The 25,353-nt window shown below is 37.7% G+C and overlaps 1 long non-coding RNA gene across 1 annotated transcript; it reads left to right on the forward strand.

Moving 5' to 3' along the window:
- The first annotated feature begins 4,973 nt into the window (after positions 1–4,973).
- On the forward strand, positions 4,974–7,743 carry LOC134809967 (uncharacterized). The gene is made up of 3 exons (XR_010156966.1): positions 4,974–5,062; positions 5,910–5,977; positions 7,703–7,743. It is a non-coding gene; the product is annotated as an uncharacterized LOC134809967 (long non-coding RNA).
- The last annotated feature ends 17,610 nt before the right edge of the window (positions 7,744–25,353 follow it).

Genomic DNA, 25,353 nt, shown 5'->3' on the forward strand with positions numbered 1-25,353 from the left:
TTTCTATCCAATATAGGTTTGAACAGCGTGGGTACAGTTATATGTGGATTTTCTTCTGACTCTGCCATCCGTGAAACAGCAAGACCAACCCCTCTCTTCCTTGTCCTCCTCAGCCCACCCCGCTTGAAGACAGTGACATTGAAGACCTTTATGATGATCCACTTTCACTGGGTGAATAGCAAATATATTTTTTCTTCCTTGTGGTTATCTTAATAATATTTTCTTTGCTCTAGCTTACTTTATTGTAAAAATCCAGTACATTATATATATATATATAACATATAAAATATGTTTTAATTGACTGCCTATGTTATCAGTAAGTCAACAGTAGTCTTTTAGTCTTTAAGTTTTTAGCCAGTCAGAAGTTATACATGGATTTTGGACTACACAGGAGGTTGGTGTCCCAAACCCTGCATTGTTCAGGAATCAACTGTATATATTCTATATTTTCTTTATCCACTCATCTTTCACTGAACAATTAGGTTGTTTCCATATTTTAGCTATTGTGCATAATGCTGCAATGAACATGGAGTGCAGAGATTTTATTTTTATTTTTAAACATTTAATTTAATTTTAATTTTATTTTATTTTTGAAAGAGATGGAGTATTGTTCCATCACCCAGGTGTGATCCTGGTTCACTGCAGCCTTGATCTTCTGCACTCAAGCAATTCTCCCACCTCAGCCTTCTGAGTAGCTGGGACTATAGGTGCGTACCACGACATCCAGCTAATTTTTTTATTTGTTTGTTTTTTGTAAAGATGGTGTCTGGCTACGTTGCCTGGCTGGTCTCAAACTCCTGGCCTCAAGCAATCTTCCTGCCTCAGCCTCCCAAAGTGCTGGGATTACAGGAATGAGCTATCATGCATAGCTCAGATTTTTTTGCATGTATGTGTGTGATACTGATTTCATTTTCTTTGGATATAAACCCAAATGTGTGATTGCTGGATAGTATAATCTTTTTTTTAATTTTTAATTTTTTGAGGAAACCTTCACATTGTTTTTCATAATGACTATACTAATTTACATTTTGACCAAAAGTGGATAAAGGATTCCTCACATCCTTGCCAGCACTTGTCATCTCTCGTCTTTTTGGTAATAGATATCCTAACCAGTGTGAGGTGATAGCCTATGGTGGTTTTGATTTGCTCTTCCCTGATGATTAGTAATGTTGAGCACCTTTTCACATATCTGTTGGACATTCGTATGCCTTTTTGAAAAAAAAAAATATTTGCAGGTCCTTTGCTCATTTTCTAATCAGATTATTTGTTTTTTGCTGAGTTGTGTGAGTTTCTTACATATCTTGGATATTTACCCCTTATTAGATATATGGTTTACAAATATTTTCTATGATTCCATGTTTTATTTTAATTTTGTTTGTTTGCTGTGAAGAAGCTTTGTAGTTTGATGTAATCAAACTGCCCTATTTTCTACTACTTCCTTCCTTCTGCTAACATTGGGCTTACTTTGTTCTTCTTTTCCTAGTTCCTTGGAGTGTGAAGTTAAGTTGTTTATTTGAGATTTTTTTTCTCTTAATGTAGGCATTTATCACTATAAACTTCCCGCTTAGAACTACTTCTTTTTGCATATTGTATGTTGTTGTATGTTGTATTTCTATTTTCATTTGCCTCAAGATACTTTTTGATTTTCATTCATATTTATTCTTTGATCAATTGGTTTCTCAAGATCTGTTCAGTTTGCATGTATTTGTAAATTTTCCAAAATCTATCCTGTTATTAATTTCTAGTTTTATACCATTGTGGTCTGAAAATCTACTTGAGATTATTTCAGTCATCTTAAATTTACGGAGACTTGTTTGTGGCCTAGCATATGACTTATCCTGGAGGCTGTTTTGTGTACACTTGAGAAAAAGAAAAGCACTATATTTTGCTTTGTTGGAGGGAATTTCTGTATATATCTGTTACTTTCATTTGTTCTATAGTATTATTCAAATCTGCTGTTTCATTATTTATTTCTATCTGCATGATCTATCCATTGTTTAAAGTGGGGTATTAAATTCCCCTACTATTATTATATTACCACCTATTTTTTCTTAATTTTGTTATTATTTGCTTTCTATATTTAGGTGTTCCAATGTTGGACATATATCCTTTTAATCAACTAATCCCTTTATCAATATATAGTGACCTTTCTGGCTTTTGTGATACCTCTTGATTGAAAGTCTATTTTGTCTGATATAACTATAGCTATTTCTGCTCTTTCTTTATTAGTATTTTCATGTAATATCTTTCAACAGTCCTTCACTATCAGCCTATATATGTCCTTAAGGCTAAATTGTGTCTCAGGTAGGCAGCATATGGTTGGATCTTGTTTTTATTTATCTATGCAGCCACTCTGTGCCTTTTGATTGAAGAATTTAATTCATTTACACTTAAAGTAATTAATGATAGGCAAGAAGTTACTACTGCCATTTTGTTATTTCTTTTCTAATTGATTTTTAGTTCCTTTGTTCCTTTCTTATTCTCTTGGTGCCTTCCTTTGTGAATGTTTTTTGAAGTAGTATGCATTGATTCATTTCTCTTTCTCTTTTTCTTTTTGTTAAATAGACTTTTGAAATGTTGGGAAAAACATTTTTAGAGAGTAATGTAATAGACATTTAATATGGTCTTACATATAAGGAAAAAATGGAAACAATTAATACTCCATTATAGTAGAAATATGGTACATCCAACTATGTGGAGTGTATGGGACACTCTACAGCCATGAAAAAAAAAGTCTTCAAAGATGTAATTGGTTGAAAAAATGCTAATTAAAAATGGCGTGTACTGATCCCTGTGCATGAGGAAGGGGTTGCAAAGATTATTTTCTATCCTTATAAAAAGAAGTTTTCACATGGGAGAAGGACATTACTAGGTCATTGGCCATTGTGCTAGAGGGTGGAGTTTTTATTATGGAGAAAGAAAAAGACAGTAATTCTGACATTTACAAAGAAAGCATCCTTTAAATTTCTTTGCTCTTGGAATTCTTGTTTCTCTAAATTTTGTCTTTTAAAAGTACATGAGTATAGGAGTTAGGAGCTAGGAAACAACGAAGTCTATTAGTCTAATCCTAAATTAGAGGGACTGACATAGTCCCTTGACGCCTATCAGATATAGTGAAATTCACTGGAGATGGGGTTATACAAAGAGGCTTAAAGTTAAAGCCTAACAGTAATAACAAGAGCAGATGCTCAAGGTTTTGAGAATTTATGGTCCCTGCTGTCTCTCAATCTCATGCATGATATATTTTATATAAAAAAATTAGTCTACTAAACAGCGTGCATGATACAAATAAAATATATCAAAAATGCAATGGATATAATTCAAAGCATTTATAGTGGTAATCTCTGATTGGAGAAAATATAAATAGCTTCTATTTATTTCCTGCATTTTCTATAAGGATTTTTTTTTATCAAGACAATGACATATATGCAGACTAATACACACAAACATACATGCCCACCGAATAAAAAATAAGTGAGGGTGGAGTCTACTTCAAATTATGTGGGTATAAGTTTAGAGGTAAAATCAAAAGCCTTAGCTCAAATATGTTAACTGCTTATCCAAAAAAAAGCATGCTTTGATTCTGCTTGAATATTAGTTTAGAACAGTGTTCGTGTGGTTGTATAATTTTATATAGAGTGTCCATTTCTTTAGAATTTCTGTACAAAGCAAGACTCATTGTTTAGGGTCTGTCCAACATTACACCCTTATTTAAAAAGGTTGCTTGGTTCCTGCTCAAGGGTGAGATAAGCAGCTCACTGAACAAAGATAAAGATCTATTTGCTTGGCTCAGCTCTCTTAGGGCCAGTGATATAGGAACTGGAAGCCAAAATGTCAGGAGAGCCAGGATTTCTCCTAGTTTCACACCTTGGTGAAGCCAAATGGGTTATTTTCAGTCTGATTTGGAGGGGCACAGTCACAGGAAGCAACAGACACATACAATGAAAGCAGATTAGGCTGGTTTATTGTGGGTGACAGATAATCTTCTCTGTATCACCTCCTCCAGGGCCCGGAGGCATTTGTAGCCAGATCCTTAGTGTGTATGGCTTTCCATATCTAAATTTCTATCCAGTAATTCCATCCTTTCTCTCTTTATGGAGGGGTCTCGGTTGAGCTACTGTCATAATTCTGCACAAAATCCTAACCCTTTAGTCTCCAGATGAAAAGCTGAAAATTGAGACAAAGAACAGAAGGAGGGAAATCGAACCTCTTCATGGCTTAACCCTGAAAAATTGTAGTCTATTTCCAGAAATCTTCTAGTACCACACACTGTTCTGGGTGTTCAGCAACTATTCTTTTGGGTCCTCAGAAATTCTGGGGATTCCAAATCATCTCTAGATCCACGATGTTTCGGAGATACCTAGGGAAGCCTGGAGTGCTACAGGCATTGCTCTAAACACTCATATCCCATGCCAACCTCACCAGGAACCTCTGAGGCATCACTAACCTGGAGATGGTCTTATTAACTCAGGACTGAGGCTGATGTCATGTTAAAAATCAGCCCAGGAAGTACACTTTGTCATCCCATGAGATCTTTAATTTAGTGATCATCCATGAATGATTGTGGTGACCTGAATTCTGGCGATGTATATGTGGAAAGCACAATATGGCCGGCAGAATTCTGAGATGGGCCTAGACCCAAGATTCCTGACTTCTAGTATACATGCCTTGTATAATTGTCTTCCATTAAATATGGGTAGAATCTGTGAATATGATGGAATATCACTCCTACGATGACATTACAAATCAGTTGACTTATCTGATTTGGACTGACCTAATAAAGTTAGCCCTTAAAAGGCCATGGTCCCTTCCTGGAGAAAGATTTGAGTGTAAGAATACAGAGGGCCAAAGCGGGGGGCAGAGGAGGGTGGTATGTGGCAAGAAACAAGGAGTAGCCTCTAGTATCTCAGAGAGTCCCCTGTCCAAACAGCAAAACAACAAGGACTTCAATTCAAGAGTTCCAAGAAACTGTGCACCTTGCAACCAACCAGAGTGAGCATGGAAGAGGGCCCCAGGCATTAAGAGGACACCCCAGACCTAGCTGACTCCTTGATTCAAACTGGTGAGCTGCAGATAACACACATCCAGATTCCTGACCCATGGAAACAGTGAGATAAATATGTATTGTTTTAAGCTGCTACTTTTGTGATAGTTTGCTATAGAGTAATAGAAAACTAACACACACCTCATAATTCATTTAATTTATGACCCCAAAACTATACTAACAATGTCCACAAAAATGATTATGCAGCTTCTCCTTATATACTGCTATGGTATCAATGTTTGTGTTCCCTCATCCTCAAATTCCTATATTGAAATCCCAATTCCCAAGGCGACAGTAAGGCTTAGGTCATGAGGGCAGAACTCTCATGAATGGGATTAGTGCCATCCTAAAAGATCCCAGAGAGCTGCCCTTCCCCTTCCACATGTGAGGGCACAGCTAGAAGACATCACTGATGAACCAGAAAGCAGGCCTTTGCCAGACACCAAATCTGCTAGCACCTTGCTCTTGGACTTCCTAGCCTCCAAAACTGTAATGAATAAATTTCTATTATTGATAAGCTACCCAGTTTCTGATATTTTTGTTATAGCAGCCTGAATAGACTAAGACAAATAGCTTCAATAACAGGGAACTCATTCTCTTTCAAAGCAACTCATTCAATTGTTGAAATTTTTAATTATCAGGCATTATGTTTCTTTTCATTCTGAATTGAAATCTGCTCTGTAATGTTTACTCATTGATCTTAGATCTATATTATGAGTAATGTAAGACAAATTCCCAATCTTCCTCTCATATGTTTGTTTTTCAATGATCTAAAGACAGCTATCACAATCAACCTAAATCTAATGTACTTCATTTAAAAATCCAAGCTCCTGACTGATGCTTCCTCATTTGATGCTTTTTATAGCTATTTCACCAGCTTGTGCATTTGAGTTTGTCAGACACTTAAAACATGGACCTACAACACCGCCCAAGGTATGGTCTTATAAGTACAGACCCTGTGCTTTCATCACCTCTCCTTTCTGCGTGTGTAGCAACTAATGATTGTCAGTATTTATCTTAGGGTAGCTGCCCTGGAAAACAGACCTCAACACATAGTTTCACTTGCAAATAATTCAGTGGGGAGTACTCCCAGGGAGAACATCAGTGAGGTCCTGAGGAAAGCAGAGTGAGGCCAAGGAGGCATTGAAGTGTAATGCAGGCACAACAGAGCCTCAACCTGTTACACAGGCAGCTCTGGAGCTCTGATGGCCTTCAAGATTGTCCCAAATTGAAGCATGGGGATTGGACCTTTATATCTCACATCAACTAATAAATCACTGATGAAACTGCTCCCAGAGAGGAGATATAAACTTGCATGATGTTGACAGCTTTTGCTGAGGTCAATTTTTAATCTTTGAGCCCTTGGCTGGCAATACCCCTGGCAGCAGGGGAAGGAGCATCTCAGGGGATCTTGGTGGCACCTGACAGCAGTCTGTAAAGTCCATTTATTATGCTCCTAAGATCCATTGCTTCATATAAAACTTCTCTCCCATTAGAGAAAAAGCTTGTCCAGGGTTCTGGTTGGTTTTCCTTCCTGCAGAAATAAAAAGAAGTTTAGTGGCATGAACCACAGCCTCTTGCCACTAAAGTTCATCTCAGAGGGGCAATGCATTCTCTTTTCTTTCTCTTGTATTACTCAATTTAGATTCTCCCCACCCTCAGTTAGCCCCCCTGTTGGTCTAGGTGAATTATTTGATAAGGTGACTCAAACACTCATCACTGAAGGGTTGGAGTCCCTACTCACCTTACTTCTTTCAGGCTTTGTTTGCTGCAATTGTCTATTTATTGTTGAAATTATGCAGAAGAGTAGCAAGATATGCCCCAATGAATCACCTGAATTCCCAGGTGTTCTTTCTTACCTTCACTTTGAAAGAACAAACCTACCTTTTCCTTATAATTGGGGTAAATTATGCCTGAAAGGATGTTAATTCTTCCTTGCTTATTTGTCTCTTGGCACAAAGAACCTGAGGCAATAGAGTGGCAGACATAGCTTAAAGTTTAACATGATTCCTTCTGCATCCACTGGTAAAAGTATTTCCTCTTAGGAACCAGTACTTCTATAGACGTGAAGCCTAGAATTGTGAAAAAAAAAAAAAAAATTCTCCAAGTAGGTCACTGGGAATAAAAGTAAGCAGGACCACTGCTTTTATCTCTGTTTCACATTCGAGGACATAGCGCCTTCCAGTGGTCGTTCATTTAGAGCATATACTCTGTTCTGGTGGGTGAGTAGCAGAGCACCATAAGCAAGATGGAACCTCAGCTGTGCCTTCTAAAGGCCATTTGATTTCTCTGTCATGTTGCTGGTTTCCAAGGGCTGTTATATGTGATAGGATTAGTGGCTTCTATAGCCATATGCCCATTGCCACATATCTATTTCTATAAAGCAGTATCTTTAGGTAGATGCATGTTGTAAAACATCCTTCTTCAGTGAATTAAAACTCTGTAAATCCTCTGATAAGCTAAACAGATAAGACTCTCTGGGAATACATACCAAGAATATATGTCAATTTTGCTCAAGATAAAATGCTGACCCTTTCAACAATTCCACCAGAATGAAAAAGCTTCAGTATAATAAACCTGCCAACATTAAGGGCTAGTTAGGCTCCTCATGGAATGGTACCATATCAGTGACTCAGCATTGGTCTTTTTTTCTGGCAGGTTGGACATTTGGCAGTGGCAAAAACTAGAATGGCTTTTGTGAGTAGAGTCCTATGCATAGCCTCCACTCCTGCCACCAAAATGACTGCATGAATGTTAATTGCAGATTGAAATTGATTGATTAAGCAGGTTAAAATCAACTGGCTAAGCCACCATGTCAAATTGGTTGGTGGGTCTCTTTCATAGTAGATAAATTCTGGTGTCCGTTAATATGCAATCTGAAGATCTTCACCATTTTGCATGTTTCTGTTGCTGTATTCACATGCTTCTTTTGAGATTTCCTTGTCACAATCTTTTAATCTTCTGTTTCTCCATTCAGCCCCCAGATTAACAAACTAAGCTACTCTTCACTTTCAGTGCATTTTTATATATTATTATACCAGGCTACTTCTCTACCTACGGAATGTAAATGACCAAGTTCACTACTTGAAGTTTTGTCTGTTGAAATTTCCTCTTACTATTGTCTTTCAACACCATATCTGAGTAGGACTATAGTGTAGCTGCAATTCATTTCTGACTTATATCAATGTATTCAACCAACTCATCCATGAACAAGTCTTACATGGCTTTTTCCCCTCCATTTGGTTCCTTTGGCAGAGGATTGAGTGAACTGTAGTCATTGGTATATGATATTGCATAGTCCTTACTGCAGACTGGTCCTCTTCTTTAGAAAATGAATTCTGGGCCCCAGAATGGGCTAACTTCAAGAATCTGAGCAAGGGATCATGACTTTTCATTGAGGTGACTGCCTTCAACTTTCTAATCTTCTACTTTTCTTTTCTTTTGAATATACAAATTAAATAATACTTGTTGAATACCATATATTTTGCTCCTAGCAACCGCATGTTCCATACCTTTCTATGGGTCAAGTTATGCTGGTTCCCACTCTGAGTATGCCACTAATTTAGGTAATTGTGTCTAACTTGCTTCTACTGGATAAATATCATCTGACCTCTATTACTTAGAGGATTTTTTTAAGTTCCCATTGCTCTCAAGGAGTAACAGCTTTTGTTACAGTCAGCCCTGACCTAAAGAAGAAAGGCATGACTGAGCTGCTAAATATTCCCATTCCTTATTGTTTTTAACAAACAGGATGAATATACTTTGGGATCTATTTTTAAGTATAGACAAAATGACTTGCTGATTAATTAGATGTGGGAAATAGGATAAAGAGAGGCAAAATGGATGACTCCTAAATTTTAGGCTCGGGCATGTGGAAAGCTGCAGGAAGAGCAGGCTGGATAGAAGGAGATAGTGGAGGAGCATAGAAACTTGTATATATAACATTTATTTTTTGACTTGAAGATAGAACTTTGCACGTAACCTACTACATTTCATCATTTTATTTTTGTTCTGCCTGGTTGGGCTGGCATATTAGGAAAGTAGTCATCCGCCTTTAATTAAAACTTATATACCAAAGCCTGAGTCAGAATCAAACCAATGTCTGGTATGGTAAAACATGCGATAAAGGAGCAAGTTGTTTGCCTGGCACTCTTTCAGTTCTTCCCATTTCTTAACATTCCATAAGGCTCTGCTTCTTGGGCTGCTGGAAGCAACTGTTTCAGGGGGAGTCATTTTGAGAAGAAGGCAGAGGAAGAAGTGCCACCGTTGACATTGTAAATCATGGATTTTCAAGGAAATTAGATAAGACACAACCGTGAGGAGCACACTCAACTGGAAATGGCTCTAATATTATTCAGGGGCTACAAAATCTGACCTTCTCGGCTTAACTCATTAATGGGGCAGATGATTCTCCTTACTGCACTGCTAAGCTTTCCTGAAAGAATTAACCATCAAATTCACATACTAGCTTGTCAGCAAGCTTTCCTCATACTCTGACTGTGGGGTAGACTGAGCCAGATGCCTCATTAAGAGTCTGGCTTTAAGACAGAGCAGATTATGTTGGAGAACCAGAAATGGTTACACCATTTTACAAATGGAATGATGAGAGGGTGAGGGGAGGTTTTTGTTGTTCTAGTTGTTAAATTCATATTGAAAAATGTCAGCAAGCCTGGAAAAGAGGGGTGCTTGCCAATTTGGGGAATAATTAAAGGGAAATCTGCCCTGTGACAGAAAGATATCGCAAAAAGATTGACTCTGGCAGCACCTGTACCCATTGGCATGCTGATAAAATTATTGCAATCGGATTGAAAATAGATCCTACAGGTGGAGGTGGTTTTTAATGGTCCAGCTTTCCACCTCTAAAAATGTTCATTTGAGCCCATTTATAAAACATTACACAGGAAAGACCCTTTGCTGAAAGCCTTTGCAGCCTCCATCAACCTTCCCTCAGACAAATGTTGACAACTCCCTCAAATTACCAGCTTCCATTCAAAATATACCAATTAAAAATATATTTTTTATTTATATTCATTTATTATTTTTGCATGCAAAGCTCTCTTTTAGGGGGCTGGAGATTTGGATCTCAGACTCTCTGACAACCGAGTCTTTTCACACTTGGCAGTTTCTTACATTATATGATGATACTTTTAATTCAGAAAAATTTTAAATGGAAATTATCCAAAGCAGTCAAACTCACATGTTTAAGTAGCCTGACATGGTTAGTATAAAAGAGCCATTCTCAGAGGACAAAGATCTAAATTAATTCATACACTGGGAAGAAGAACTACAGATAGCAGCTAAATATTAGGAGTTGGGCAGTTAAAATTGGAAGAAACCTTTTCTCATTTCATGCAGTGCTATTTACTTTACATGTATTTTACAAGTCCTGTATTAAATAATTATAGAGCAACTGAGAAGCAGTCAGGTCAAGAAATATATTATTAAAAAGGGTTTATACCTTTGAAGGTGTGGTAGGGAGACGAATCATTCCCCAAAGATGTCCACATCCCAGTCTCCCTAATCTGAATATGATACCTTACATGGCAAAAGGGACACTGCTGATGAGGGTAAGGCAGTGGACCTGGAGATGGGGAGATTATCCTGGATTGTGTGGGTGGGCCCAATCTAATCACCCGAGTCCTTAAAAATCAGAAACCTTTCGGGTTAGGTCAAAGAGAATTGTGAGAGTAGAAGGGTCAGAGAGATGTGATGTTACTGGCTTAGAAGATGGAAGAGGTAGGACATGAGCTAATAAATGCAGGTGGCTTCTAGAACCTGGAAAAGGGAAAGAAATGAATTGTCTTTTAGAACTTCCATAAAGAAACACAGCCTTGCAGTCAGCCAGTGTATATGTGTGTATGTATATATACACACACACAAATACACATACACGCAGAATAATTGGGATTTAATGTGTTTATGTAACAGCAACAACAAAACTTATTTAAAATTCCTACTCTGCTCCAAGAATGGTGGATTGCATTGATTGTAAAGCCTTTTTTTCCCTGGGCTCCTTAATAAACCCATCAAGGAATACATTTACACGCAGTCTTATATAGCTACCAAGCCAGAAACTTGGCAGTCATCCTAAACATCTCTCTCTCCCTCATTCTTACCTCTAATTCATCATCAACCTCTGCCAGTGTTGCCTTAAATATTGTGCTCGACCATTTCTTTCCATTTCTAGTACCACCCCCACATTTGCTTAACCACCATTATAGTCTACCAGGACTATAATTAGCTTCCTGTGCTGTCTGATTTTGCTCCCACAAAGTAGATCTCCACATGTATCACACATGCATTGAGAGTTATCTTTTCAAAATGCATATCAGATATAATCCTAAGTAAAATATTTCAATGATTTTTGTATTGCTTTTAGGATCAGGCTAAAATATCCTGAATTTCTCCAAAAATGATCTGCATCATGTGACGGTTTCCTACTTCTCCGTGTGTGTGTGTGTGTGTGTGTGTGTGTGTGTGTGTGTGTGTGTGAATGAATATTTCGGCTAAAATTTGAAGTGTTGACATTTTGGTCTGGATCACTATATACAGCAAGGAGACAATGCAAGAAAACTTTCCTATGAATTAATTTAGTCAGAGATGCCCCTGATAAAAATGCTTCGTATTTCTCTTTTTTAACTAAATTTTATATGGTATGCATTTTTCTGTTTCATTAGAAGTTTTTCACATGCAGTAAAGGAGAGTAAGAGAGACATTGGAGGTTGGCATGATTCAAGTGAGCCCCCATATGAGATGGTAAATAACAATGGAATCTATAGATCTTATTGTCACTGCCCAATGGGTTTACCTTGCCCGCTGCCTAGACAGAGCCAATTTACCAAGACAGGGGAATTGCAATTGTGAAAGAGTAATTCATTGCAGAACAGGCAGTGTGGGAGACCGGAGTTTTTGAGGGTCTCAAATCAGTCTCCTGGGGCATTTGAGGGTCAGAGTTTTAATGATAATTTGTCTGGGGCTTGGGAAGTAGGGAGTGCTGATTGATTGGGTTGGAGATGAAATCATAGGGGGTCAAAGTGAGTTCTTCTTGCTGACTTCCGTTCCTGGATGGGATCGCAGGACTGGTTGAGCCAGATTGTAGGTCTGGATGGTATCATCTGCTGCATTGGAATGCAGGGTCTGCAAATTATCTCAAGCACTGATCTTAGGTTTTGCAACAGTGATGTTATTCCCAGGAGCAATTTGGGGAAGTTGAAACTCTTGCAGCCAGAGGCTTCATGGCCTCCAAACAGTAATTTCTAATCTTGTAGCTAATTTGCTAGTCCTACAAAGGCAGGTTGGTCCACATTCAAGAAGGGTTTTTTGTTTTGTTTTGTTTTTGGGAAAGGGCTATTTATCAATTTTGTTTCAGAGTTTAAACTATAAATTAAATTCCTTCCCAAGGCTAGTTTGGCCTACACCCATGAATGAACAAAGACAGCTTAGAGGTTAGAAACAAGATCGGGTTGGTTAGGTCTGATCTCTTTCACTGTCATAATTTCCTCAGTTCTGATTTTCGCAAAGGTGATTTCATTGTCAAAACAAACCCTAGGATTCTGCAGCTGCTGTAGTTGCTGGTGTCTATGAAAACCATTTCACTAATTAATCTCATGAAAGTTTTCCTCTTCCTGCCAAAACAAAATGAAGAAAAATAAGCTGCCATTTATTAAAAGCTTGAGTTGTGCCAAGCACTGTGACATTTGAAGACTATCTGAAGTATGTAAGAAAAGATAGTAACTCTAACCTCTGTCATTCTTCAAAAGATGAAGCTAGGTCTGCATTTGTCATTCCTCTTAAGAGGTATAAACCAAAAAAGTATCTGAGACAGGTCTCAATAAATTTAGAAGTTTATTGTGCCATGGTTAAGGACCATGATCCATGACACAGCCTCAGGAGGTTCTGAGAAAATGTGCCCAAGGTGGTTGGGCTACAGCTTGGTTTTATACATTTTTGGGAGACAGAAGGTACAGGCAAAGATGTAAATCAATACATGTAAGGTATACACTGAAAGAAAGGAGCAGTCTGGAAAGAAACAATGTCTCAAAGCTGGGTTGCGGAGGGAGGCGGCCTTCCAGGTCATAGGTAGATTTAAAGATCTCCTGATTGGCAATTGGTTGAAGAGTTAAGTTCTGCCTGAAGAGTTGAAATTAGCTTGAGTTAAGGTAAGGTTGGAAGAAGGTGCTGTGAAAGCCAAGGTTCTTATCATGTAGATGAAGCCTCCAGGTAGCCAGCTTCAGAGAGAATACATGTGTAAGGTTCTCTGGAGAGACCTAGTAAGGGAAGGTGATTCTCTACAGAATGCAAATTTCCCCTATAAGAGAGAGTTTTCAGGGACATTTCAAAATACGTCGAATAATATATTTTGGGGGTAAAATACTTTGATTTCCTTTTAGGGCCTGTTATCTGTCCTGTGTTGCTGTACCCAAATCAGGTCGAAGTTGGTAACTTATTGCTACAAAGAGTCTGTTCTGTCTGTCTTGGGATTTCTATTTTACTGTTAATGCTGGTCAGTTGTGTTACCTGAACTCCAAAAAGAGGAGGGTATAATGAGGCATATGTGGCCCCTGCTCCCTTCCTGTGGTGATGACCTGAACTTGTTTTTTTTTGGTTTGTTTGGGTCCCCTTGGCCAAGCAGGGGGTCCATTCTGTCAGTTGGCAGGAGTTAGAATTTTGTTTTTGGTTTATAGAGGCAAATTCACGGAAAAGCCAAGGGGCTAGGGAAGATTACTAGGGTAAAATTCCACACTCCAAGAGAACTAACTGGCTGCCCTTCTTAATCAGAGACTAGAAGCAAAGGGTAAAGAACTAGAAGCAAGTAGTTGAGAATCTTGTGCTGATGGTCTCGCAGTCCCTTTGTCAATGACACATTGATTTGATGAGTGTGGTCCTTATATTTTCAAATATTAATTGATTTATTCCATCTTGTTTCAGAAAGGTTTTATGGTAGTCTGTAAGCTATGTACATTACAAGATAACATTTATTGAATGCAGGTAAAAAATTAAAAAGAACAAGTTGGGAGGTCATAAAATGAAATGAGGAATAAAGTAGAGAAAAATGATTCCCTAGGACATTTTTAGATTCTAAAGCACCAAACTCTGCCAAGAAATCAAATGTCCCTGGTGGTGATTTAACCCCTGATAACGATAGGCTAGCAGGGTTTAGGCCAGCAGTTGGGACCTCTATTTTTGGAAGGCTCCCAGGTAGACAAATTTCTGTCCTGCTTGCTCCTCAAGCATCTCGCACTATCTCTTTCAAAAAATTCAGCATACTTATGGTTGCCTACATACTGTCTGGTTTTTGTGTGTATTTAACTATGAGTTCCATAAAAATTGGTCAGGAAGTTTACTAGTATATTCTGTCATTTACCACAGAGACAACAACAACAACAAAAAAAAAACCCAGAAATATAGGGGAGTGTTAAAGTGGATTTAATCAGAGCTGGGAATAATATTTCTTCTTCAAAAATGACACTTCATAGCTGTATAATATGCAATCATGTGGATGGTGCCAGGTTGTGTTTAAACAATCTCCTATTGTTGGACATCTTGTTTATTTCCAATAGTGCCATGCTGAATATCCTCACAAATCTTTACTTCCATCACATTTAGACTGGATTTCTAAAGTGAAATCATTGTGTTGAAGGATATGAACTTTTAGAAATGAATTACTGCCTTCTTTCCAATGAGTAACTGCCTTACAATTCTATCTGGCTGTTTACACTCTACTATTTTTTGTTATTCAGCTTCCTGCTTCATGGATATTTTTAATCTAGTGAGCTTCCAGAAGCTTCTGCATATTTAAGAGGCCTCTGACCCTATGCAGTGACCCTCCTGGCTTTGTGTCCACCAACATGACACACTTGAGGTAGACAAAATAATGTTCCCACCCTACCACCTCCACCAAGATGTGCCTGTCCTAATCCCCAGAATCTGTGACTATGTTATGTTGCATGGGAAGGGGAAATTAAGGTTGTAGATAGAATTACATTTGCTAATCAGTTGACTCTAAAATAAGATTATCCAACATTATCCAGGACACAGTGTAATCACAAGAGTACTTATAAATAAAAGAGAAAAGCAGAAATGTTAGTGTCAGAGTCGTGTGATATGAAAAAGATTTGAATGGTCATTGCTGGCTTTGAAAATAAAAGAGGGTCACGAACCAAGGAATATGGGGGCCCTCTAAAAACTGGGGGGAAAAAAGCAAGGAGACAGATTCTCCCCTAGAGACTCTAAAAGGAACCAGGGGTGCCAAAACTTGATTTTATCCCAATGAGACACATGTTGGGCTTATGATCGCTAGAATGTAAGATAATAAAGTTGTGTTGTTTTAAGCCACCAAGTTAGAGGTAATTAGTAACAGCAGCCACAAGAAAGGAATATAACACTCCAGCATCCAAGTCCCCAGCTCTGTTTCACCTCACCGATACCCTCTTTATCTAGGAAAAAAACTTTTTCTATTTCAATAGCAAGTACTCAGCCAATTGTCCATGCTGCTGTACCATCTGTTTTATGGCTGTGTCCCTTAAGACATGAAATAAAAAAACAAATACAGAGGCATAGGATTGTCAGATTTAAGCTCAAAACTCTAATTTGGAATTCACATTTATTGATTTCTGACCAGAAGATCATGCTGATATTGACAGACACCAATCCTTGGCCACAGCCCCATTCCTTTGGCTCTTGTCCAGAGCTGCGCCTGCATTGATAGATGCTAATCAGTACTTATTCTCTCAAGGCGAGAACAATCTATTAGCACATTTTTTTTAAAAAAAACCTGTGTTAGAAGCATGGTTCTTCTCCTTCACAGACTCCAAACTGAAAAATCCTTACACATTTTCAAATACAAGCAGCTGACTTAGGTATAACAGATGACTTTAAACAAGGTGATTGCTTAGCTAATGTTTGTAGCATCCTCTCTGTCAACAAATCTCAAGGAGGGGATCAGGTCTTGTTTGAGTCTCCCTGGGAAATAGATTTTGTTTTACGGGACTCGTTGTTGCAAATCCCTGTGAACTCTAACATCACTTATGGGTAGCAACTAAAGTATAGGAATTTAACTTATGCACACAGTTCTTGCCTATCAGCAATGCTCTTGGTTCCACTGCTCAATCAATAATGCTAGTGTCTGATCCAAATTCAACTCGTGTTTGATGACCACCACAGTGTAACACTGTTACAGGAACTTTCACATTATCTCATTAATTCTCACAATCACCCTCATTTTACAAAGAAGAAATTGTGATTCATACGGGTTAAACAGATTTCTCCAGTTCACATAAGCTAGCAAGGGACAGAGCCAATATTTGAACTTCTGGTCTTTTGATGTGTATTGAGTGCTCTTTTTACTGAACATGGTCCTTACCTCACAACACTTAGACTAGGGAGGCATGAAGCCAGCTCCCCTCTGCAGCCTAGCCCAGATAGCCCTGGCACTATCTAAGTCCTCTTTCTGTTAATTACCCTACTCATGGGGGTCCCATGGGGGTTAACGCAGGGCAGAGATGATTGGTGTACACCACAGGGAAGAAAACAGAAGTCTCAGCAGCTGAGAAGCAGGAGGTATGCCAAGAGAAGGAAAGAACATGATGTTTTGCAAAGGGGAAACTGATTTTTCAAATTCAGCTGCAGAGGGGGAATTGTGCAAGTATTTTACCATCAATAATAGAAACAGTATTTAAATAAGTGGGACTAGAATCACAGTATTACAGAACTGGAGAGGACCTTATACATCATCCAATTCCATTCCTCACTTCAAAGATAAGAGAGCTAGGGATAGGAAATATTAAGATTTGTGGTCATAATTTTACATGACAGAGGCTTGGAAATCAAACAAAGGTCTCCCACATTTTAGGACAATGTTTTTGTTTACATGATGTCATGTCTTCTAAAGAACTACTGTTGTAAATAGTAAAAATACATAATTTATCTATATATCTTGCATGTATTTTAATGAAAAGATATCATTTCTTCATAGTAATATATCCTATTAAAATGACTGAAAGACGTAATAGAGCTCTTTGTGAATTTGCAGCCACTTATTATAAAACCCAGAGTACAATTGTAAAAAACAGACAGACTTGATTTGTCTACATGAATGGAATCCTCTGACTGTATTCTTTCTTCGAAGAAAACAATTTTGTGAAAATACAGTCTGGGTCATATATTTAAAGACAGATATATCTTATCTTTCATTAAGGTAGAAATCACCACTGTTAATGAGGATGAAATGGCAACTAAAAGTATAAACATTTTGTTTCCAAAGCAGCAAAATTACCAATAACTTTCTCTCCAATCTTTATGCTTGCTATATGTAAATGTACAATGAGAAAAATAAGCCAGAATAAAGAACAGGCAATCCTAAAACAGTTTTGAAAAAACTCAATGTGGCCATCTATCTTCTTAAGTTGACTACAAAAACTTCCACTGCGGATTCCATCATTGATCTATATTAAGGACTCTAATGGTTTCTGAGTGGAGGCAGTAAAAATAAAACAAAAACTGTGAATAATGAAGATGAGAACTTTTCATGGTACACTGTATTCTGTTAAATTTAATGTAAATGGCTACTGAATTTTCCTACAATTCTGATTTAAATGCAAATTAGAAATCTTCATCTTCTTCAGGTATACCGTTTGGAGTTTGTAAAACAGAATGTTAATGGTAATTTTCATAAAGCTGATGGTAAAAGCTTGTCCGGGAATATAACTCTTATAACTTTATTTTAATGAGGAAATAAATTTTCAACTCCACATAATTCTAACTTGGAATATTTCACTTTAAGTATATAACTTGCTTTAAGCTTGATGAACATTTGTACCTGGGAACGTTCCAGGTCCCAGTTCACTAGTAAGTGGTTTATTCAGATGTCTATCTCATTGTTGAAGCCCAAGAATTTTTGTTCAGAATTTGCTTTAATCTAGATAATTTTTATAATCAGAACTTCTCCAGGATGGCAACATCCTTTTCCTTTATTCTCTGTGGATAACAGTTTTCAGTCTCTACCCACTGCGATAATTGTCTGCAATGGAGATGAGCAGGGCCCATTTATTAAGACACTGCTGGCCAGGTGCGGTGGCTCACGCCTGTAATCCCAGCACTTTGGGAGGCCAAGGTGGGTGGATCATGAGGTCAGGAGATGGAGACTATCCTGGCCAATATGGTGAAACCCTGTCTTTACTAAAACTACAAAAATTAGCTGGGCGTGGCTGCTGGTGCCTGTAATCCCAGATACTCGGGAGACGGAGGTAGGAGAATTGCTTGAACTGGGAAGTGGAGGTTGCAGTGACCCAAGATCGCGCCACTGCACTCCAGCCTGGCAAAAAAAAAAAAAAGAGACTGCTTGCGGAATTCCTTGGTTTGGAAATAAGCTATCCTAAACTTGATGCAGGTGAGGATTATTCCCTTGTACATGGTGAGCCTAAAATCTATTTTCTTTCATCTGAGCCTATAGAAGATATCGGGCAGTTACTTTCCTTTCAGATCAGGTTAATTCTTTCTAGATGAAATAGGTAACAGTATTTAAATTAATTTAATTAACATATTTACAAGCAGAATCTTACTACCCAGTAAAATGCAGATCAGTTGCAAGGAAAACTGGTCCTATTCAAAGTCCAATATAATTCACTGCAGAGCTCAATGGCATTTTACTTTTTATTCTTAATGAGTCAATGATAACACGCAATTGTATCACCCTCCAATTTGGAATTTACCTGTACGATGTTTGCTATAGTTCGGTGGTATGCATGGATACACGTATATGTGTGGGCCTGCATATCCTGGATATCCAGGATAGTCACAAGTATGTATGTGAGTGCATGTACTTCAAGAAATATATATCTGTGTGTACATTCTTGCATATCTGGTAAACATTAAGTTAAAATGTGAACTTGAAAACATGCTATGGAGTCTTGCTCTGTCATCTCGGCTCACGGCAACCCCTGCCTCCTAGGTTCAAGTGGTCCTCAGGCCTCAGCCTCCTAAGTAGCTGGGATTACAAGTGTGCACCACCACGCCTGGCTAATTTTTATTTTTATTTTTTTGTATTTTTGTACAGATGGGGTTTCACCATATTGGCCAGGCTGGTCTCAAACTCCTGACCTCAAGTAATCCACCTGTCTCAGCCTCCCAAAGTTCTGGGATTACAGGCAAGAGCCACCATACCCGGCCCCCTTATTTATTATTTCCAGAAACCTTGTAATTTTTTTTCAGTTTCTTCAGTATCCTAATGAGGCTGCTGTTGTTTACCATCTCATATAGGAAACAAAGTAAATATGGAGTGCCTAAGGGATGTAATTACATTAAATGAAAGGAAGATGGGATATGAGGAGTCAAGTTGTTTTTGCTGTAAATTCCTGGTAGTGCCAGGCTGAGTCCTAAGTCTTGGTGGAATGGAGACCTGTTTGGCAAGGGTCTGTCCTTATGGTGCCAGAATAGGAGAGCAAAAGAGTGAAAGTAGATAGCAAGCACTCTTCTCTGGGGAGTTCAGCTCACTTCTTTGATTCCTTTTTTTGGCCGGATCTCTTTATTGGCTCAAAATTTTATTTTTATTTTGGCATGAATGATTTATGACTTAGAAATTTTGAAGGTATTATTCTAAATATAAGAAGATAGTTTAAGATGTTTCTACTGTTTGGTTGCAAGAAAACACTAGAAATGTCCATAAATAAAACATAAACAGAAAATGTTCTTCAGTCATTAGAAAGAGAAAACAGATTGTGCTAATATGTATGTATTTATAGTCACTCTATTAATTTATTGCCACACTGAAACCTCAGAGGTACAGGTTACAGATGATAATCCACCCAAATTAGGAAAGTCTGTAACATTCTTATTGGGATAGCATTGAAGTAAGAAGACTAGAACGAAAAAATAGCAGAAAAACATTAATAAAAACTACTCAAAAAACCACATTATAGTAAAAATAAATAAAATCACAGCATTCTGAATTTGCAACACTGTGGGATAAATAACTGGAATATGTTTCCCACAAAAAACATCTAAAATAGCTGGGTATACTATAAAAATATGAATAAAGGATAGTTTGGGTAGTCATACTAATTTCAGACCAAATAGAATGCAATAAAAAAGTCATTAGTAGAGATAGAGTGACACTTCCTAATGATAAAAGGTTTAATTCACTGAGAACATATAACAATCTAAAATTTTTATGCACTTCTTAATGCAGCTTCATATTTTTTAAACCCCAAAGTGTCAGAACTACAAGAATAATCAGACAAGTCCATAATTTAATTTAGAGGTTTTTAACATATCTCTCATCCTGACTGATAGATCAAGCAGAAAAAATAAATCTATTCTAAGAGCATAGAAATTTTAACAGGACAACTAGCAACCTCAAGATAACAGGACATCCCAACCAACAATGACAGAGGCCTCACTATTCTCAACAACAGGTGAAACTTTTATAAGAAATAACCATGTACTGGACTATAGAGTAAGGGTCAACAACTTTCAAATGCTTGGTTAGAAAAAGGATAGCAAAATAAACTCACACAGAGAAGTAAGAAAATAATATGCATAAAAATAGAAGTTTGTAAAGTTAAAAGAGCCATGCAGTTGGAAAGACCAATAAAGCCAAGGTCAGCTCTTTGGAAAACCACCAGCAAAAACAATAAATACCTCTCTTGTCTCTCATTCCTGTAAATGATGCAATTTGGACTCTTGGACCCTTGGCCGGCAATTCCTTTGTCACTGGACCTTCTCCTCCCTACTGGTCCTTCTTATCACTTATGGTCTCATTTACTCTTGGAAATTATTTGGGTAAAATGTCTGTCTTTCACACTGGTCACAAAACTCTTTTGAAAATAGTGATGAAGACATATTTGTCAGAAGACATAATTTTTATACTTGGGTACAAACACTATTAGTCATGGTGGCTTTCAAAGGAACAACTGCCAAAAACCTGTTTCACTTCTTAATTTCTCCTGAACATACTTCTTTGTTTTGTGGCAGGGGATGGTGGTATTGATATCTTAATGTTTACCTCCCATTAAGTGATGCCACACTACATCTGAGAGGCAATGTATAACAATGAAAATAGTTCAGGACTTTGAGCTACTTGGGGTTTGTCACTTAAGGGCTTTCTCCCCTTTGGGGTAATTATAAAGCTCTGTGTCTCAACTTTCTCAACTTTAAAATGATAGTAGTAGCAGTTACCTTGCACAAGGGTATTGTGAATATTATATTAAGCAATGTATGCCTAAGACCTGGAATGTAGAGACTGCTAAAGAAATGGTGTCCATGCATTTTATAAGAAAAAACATTTACCTTGCCCATGTTTCAAAAAAAGCCCTCAAAAAGCTGTTCAAATATATCGAAGATTTGGAACATAAGTTTATATACAATTTATCCCTAATTTTTGTGGTTTTATGTGATTTCAAATTTTTTCTGCTTCTGCCCTGTCCTTTACAGTCTAAATACTACAAATATTTAATACCAAGAGATTCTACTCCTGGTTCTTCAATCATTGTAAATTTCTCTATTTGCATTCTACTTTTTGAGCATGATAATGTCAGTTGCTGCTGGATGGTGAGTTCACTAAAGTTACTGGAGCAGCTTCAAAGTTCAGGAGAAGAGCCAAAGGTCACACAGATTCTTTCCCATATATATTTTAATTTAGGTTTTACAAAATCTCACAGTAGCCAAATGGTAGCCATGTAGTTTGTTCAAATGCTATCACTTTTCAAAAATATTTGTAACAATTGGTTGGTGTTCTGATTATTAAAATCTTCATTATTTATTTATTTATTTTGGGGGTTTGTGGAGTATACTAATATATGTAACTTAGCCAAGTACAAACTCTTCTAGAAAGGCCCACAATTAATATTCCTCCAATATTCATTCACAGTTCCTAGCAAGCATTATATATAATCAGTGCTCAATAAATACATGTTGATTGACAAAGGACTAATCAGACACCTACTAGACTACAGCAAGGCAGGTTAAGAGGAAAGGGTGAGAGCTAGAAGGCAGTATACAGAGGAAAGGAGACTGAAAAAGATTTCAAAGACTGAATGTTTTGGAAAATCCTGCAAATAACTGTGGAAGTGTGTGCTGGTGAGTGATTGTTTGCAGGTTGCTGATGATGTGGAGTGTAGGTACAGTATAATCCAGAGCTGCCATCAGGCTGATTTAATTTTTTTCATTAGCAGTGGCACAGACTATAAAATATTTATATTCAAATTCTAACTATGTATGCCTGGAGTAAATAAATAATTTATTGTATAAGCAATACATTATTTACTACGTTATTCTAAATATATATACTATTTGCATTTTACTGAAAATAAAACAGGTAGACTGATGATCTCTTACGGTTCCAAAATAAAAAATGAGAGAAAAAAAATCAAAACTTCAGCTGTAGTGGGATTTTCTATAAAGCAGGAAGTAATAGCAGAAGGTAGCCCCCAATATATGGAAAAAACAAGTAAATTAGCTTTCTTATAGAAAATACTAATTTTACCTGACACCCCAAATACTCAACCATTAATTATCTGGATTTTCTTGGAAAATTTTGAGTTGGGCTTCTGGATTAGAAAACTCAGCACCACAGACAAAAATGTTTCGAAAATTATTTAATTCCTTAAGAATTGTTGGTGACTTCAAAGAAGTGAGCAAGATAATACCCTATTTGGGTTGGATGCTCAAATAAAGCATGACTATATGGGCTGGTTCATTTTTTGAAATCACTCTGCTGGTTGCAAATCCCCAGCAATGTCTTGGAGGAAAGCTTCTTCCCAAATAAACTTGCTTTCTCCTTAAGCATATTATCTGTTGGCTGACAAAGCAGTTCAGACTCATTTCTTGACAAGCAGAGTTCTGAGTCAGAGCCATTTTTGGTCCCATCTATTCCCAGCATCAAGCATAGAATCATGTCTTCTTGTCTCCACATGCAGGCCTGGGTGTTCCCCCACCATGGCTTTGGGAGTTAAATCTGGTGATTGAGAAGTGGGTCCAGTCCTTGAGATACAACATGGATATTAACTTGGGAATTAGTGATCCTTCCTAATGTGCAGAAAGAGCTTATTTCAGCTGCATAGTAACAAGGACACGGGTTCTAGGGGCAGACATTCCATGTTGCCTCCTCCTGTTTTACCTGTGTGATGGGGGCAAATTAACCTCTATCTGCCTCAATTTCCTCATCTCTAAAATGGTGATAATAATATTACATGCCTCCTAGGTTTGTTATGGGGATTAAATGCGTAAAACTACAAAAAAAAATCACTTAGAGGCTGGGCATGGTGGCTCACACCTGTAATCCCAGCACTTTAGGAGGCAGAGGCAGGCAGATCGCTGGATGTCAGGAGTTTGAGACCAGCTGGGCCAACATCTCTAAGAAAAATTCAAAAATTAGCTGGGCATGGTGGTGTGCCTGTAATCTCAGCTACTTGGGAAGCTGAGGTAGGAGAATTGTTTGACCCCAGGAGGCAAAGGTTGCAGTGAGCCGAGATTGCACTACTGCACCTCAGCCTGGGTGACAGAGAGACTCCACCTCAAAACAAAACAAAGCAAATGAACAACAACAACAAAAACAAACAAACAAACAAAAAACAAGTTCAGCCCCCTCTTGCTCTCTCTAATCCTCTTTGCCATTCTGCCATGTTATGATACATCAAGAAGGCCCGTACAAGATGCTAGGACCTAGGTATTGAGCTTTTCAGCCTGTAGAACTTTGAGACATGAATGTTTTTCCTTATAAATTACCCAGTTCGTGATATTCTGTTATAGCATCACAAAAACATCTTGATAATTTATGTGTCTTTTAGCCAGCTCCCTTTGTCAATATTGAATAGATAAGCAATTAATTTTCTTCCTCCCACTTTGTCTAGAAATTGAAAAAATATTGCTCTGATATCCCTATGCCACAGGCTGATGCATTTACCTAGTAATTTGTAAAAAACAGTGCCCTCTGAAAAGAGAATCTCCTGAACTTCTTGGTAATCTTTCTATGGTACATTCATTTTTGGGTTTTCCTTACAAGCTTCCTACCAGTGAAAGCTTACTACAGACAATAATCCTTGGATGGTAGGATGATTGACAGCAGAGCTCTTTCCTAAGAACGACTATACTCACCTCTTTTTAGGAACTCTAAAATCACTATGGCTTCTCAGTCATTCATGGGACAATAATAACACTGATACCAGAAAACCCTCTGAGAACATAGAATCCGATGGGGGTTGAGCTGGTTAGCCCTTGTGGCAGCCAATGGGGGATAATGGGAGCAGTGGCAATATTTCTCCCTGGGCTTTCCATGGGCAACCCAGGGCCCAGCCTGGGCTTGACCTGCTCCAGTTGCTAACCTATGAGTGGGCAGGGTGAGGGGCTGCCTGCACCACAGGCAGTCATAGGTGCAAAATCTGTGCTGCCAGTTGAGAACCATTAACGGAGGGGAGGGAAGAAGCCCACTTTAACCAAGTTCTGCAGTATCCGCAGCTTGAGTGTAAGAGGTGAGGGTAGATGTCAACAACAAATAACCTGTCCTATTGACAGCTCATACAGAGACTTCCTTGCCCAGTCCAGGCCTCATATCTACAAGTAAAAGGGGATTGCAGAGGAAAAGCTTAATAAAACATTTTGATCTGTTCTAAAAATCACTTTCGGCTTTTAATTTCATTCTCTCCTTGACATTTACCCTATTCTGTGCCTCAACAAGTCACTGATGTCACTTTCATCAGTATAGGACTGGCCAAAAAGGAAAAAGTAATGGATGAAATAAGGAGCGAATGAGGTTCATGGATGGGATGGAGCAGGGAGCTCTGCTGGGTATAATATTTCATGGTACTAACTATGTTGACATTTTGATGTAAATGACTACCATGCCAAAAATCCCTGTCTCAATTATTTTTACTTTTGGTGATTAAGTATCTGAAAAGAATTTATGTAATTTAATATGTATTCATTAGTAGAGATGATGCTTATGTTATTCAATTATTTTCCACCTAATTTAGAAATCAAAGTACTCATAGCTTTTTGCCATCTCTTCTTCTCTTTTTCCCTTTTAAATATTTGATCTGCAAGAGTTAAAATTCTTTAAGGTAGAAATGTTTTTTTAATTTTCTTTTCTGTGCTTTTATATACTTTCTAAATATTATACAAAGGACTTCCATCATTTCAGTAATCAGAAAAAACTATTAAAGTCATAATGAGAGTGCAAAAGAAAAGCTCACAATACTTCCCAGGAGGTCCTCATCTGGCTTTTTTTCATGAAAATATTTTTTCTCTGCATGTAAGTCACAAGAAATTGCTCAATGTTTTGTTATTCTTATTTCTATCAATCTGTCTATTTTGCATAA

The sequence above is a fragment of the Pan troglodytes genome, chromosome 4, assembly GCF_028858775.2.
Source record: "Pan troglodytes isolate AG18354 chromosome 4, NHGRI_mPanTro3-v2.0_pri, whole genome shotgun sequence".
Taxonomy (NCBI): Eukaryota; Metazoa; Chordata; class Mammalia; order Primates; family Hominidae; genus Pan; species Pan troglodytes.